Source organism: Octopus bimaculoides, chromosome 18, assembly GCF_001194135.2.
Source record: "Octopus bimaculoides isolate UCB-OBI-ISO-001 chromosome 18, ASM119413v2, whole genome shotgun sequence".
NCBI lineage: Eukaryota > Metazoa > Mollusca > Cephalopoda > Octopoda > Octopodidae > Octopus > Octopus bimaculoides.
The window spans coordinates 29,618,554-29,620,371 of NC_068998.1; the positions used below are offsets into that span (position 1 = coordinate 29,618,554).

At 35.7% G+C, this 1,818-nt stretch overlaps 1 protein-coding gene across 1 annotated transcript in view; it reads right to left on the reverse strand.

The window, feature by feature from the left end:
- LOC106874400 (histone H3.v1) overlaps window positions 1-1,818 on the reverse strand; it is a 66,489-nt gene that overhangs the window by 28,914 nt on the left and 35,757 nt on the right. The window lies entirely within an intron of this gene.

The window sequence follows — 1,818 nt, forward strand, 5'->3', positions numbered from 1 at the left end:
TATCTATCCAATATACTGCCGGAAGAATACCCAATTATTATTACACTAGTCAAAACTTTGTACACATGAGCCAAGAAGGGGACAGCCTTCGCGTGGTGGCTCTTATAGAAATAGTTGCCAAATTGCCTTCAACCACAACTGTAACGCCTTGTAATCCGACAATATTCTATAAATATGTTCAGGTTCCATACCTCCTGAAAAAATGATCAAGACTGCAATGACCGTATGATCAGTCTGCTTAATCAACCATATAAAAAATAAAAATATTGGGATGACCACAGATGGAATCTGGGGATAGACAACAACATCAGTAGAAACAGAAGTTTAAGTAAAGAAACGACCACCATCGTCGCCACCGCAACAGCAACATCTACAAAGTAAACTGATTTACAATCAGAATGCTGGGAAATAAATATTTTTATTGCAAACGAGAAACTGTATGCATGCGCCGGCGGGCGTGTTTGTGTGTATATGTGTGTGTACGTGAGTGTGTGTACTTGTATACATGGATACACACACACACACACACACACACACAAACGAACTACACTCATTAAAAACGAATTTTAAGGCATTCTTACGTATACACACAAATCTTTATATGGATATATTCTACCTTTACGGCTTATTTCTTTCATATAGACTTTTGTTATCACTGTAATTTACAAGAGAGCACACGCGCGCACGCACACTTTTCGAATCTTTGTTTCTGTTCCATTTTATTCGCATAAAATATTATTGAATTATCTCTAATAGTTCATTTTGGATTAAGATTTTTTTATTTTTAAAAAAGGTTTGTATTTAGAAGGAATATATACTGGTACAGTAGACATGAAACAGTTATCTGCATATTTCCTTATTGAATTCCTTCGAAATATTTTCTGTTATACATCGCACCCACTTAAGCAATATAGAGGCTTAACGAGCCCCATTGTGATAGAATTTCACATCCATGCAAATGCGTCCACACAAACCTTGGCAAGCCACTGTACAATTTAAAACCTATCCACTGATGAGATCTACAACAACATTCGAAACAAAGTATTATTTCCCGCTTTTTTCGTAATATATCCGTTTTGAATCATGTATTCAAAATTACTCGTTTCCGTTCCCTTACATTGATTAACAAAGACGTTGCTATATCTCTCATTATTTCTATAGACATAGGCGGCGATCTGACACACCGGACAAAATACTTAGCGATATTCCGTCCATCTTTGTGTTCTGAGTTCAAATTCCGCAGAGGCCGACTTTGGCCTTTCATCATTTCAGGGTCGATAAAATAAGTACCAGTGGAACACTAGGGATCATGTAATCGAATACCCCACTCTCGAAATTGCTGGCCGTATGTCAAAATTTGCAACCAGTATCTTTTATCTTTTACTTGTTTCAGTCATTAGACTGTGGCCATGATGGGGTACCTCCTTCAAGGAATTTTTAGTCGAATGATTCGACCCCAAAACTTAATCTTAAGCCTGGTACTTATTCTATGGGCGTCTTTTGCCAAAGCGTTAAGTTATGGGGACTTAAGCAGTTGTCAAGTGATGGGAGGACAGACAAACAAACACAGACACACACATATATGATATATAATATATATATGTACACACACACACACATACACACATATATATATATATATAAATTCAGAAGAGTGGTACAACAAGGCACCAATATTTATTTTGCTGAAAATTAATACATTTGTATTGAAATATTTTTCACACACACACACACACACGTATGTATGTATGTATGTATGTATGTATGTATGTATGTATGTATGTATGTATGTGTATATATATATACATATATATATAT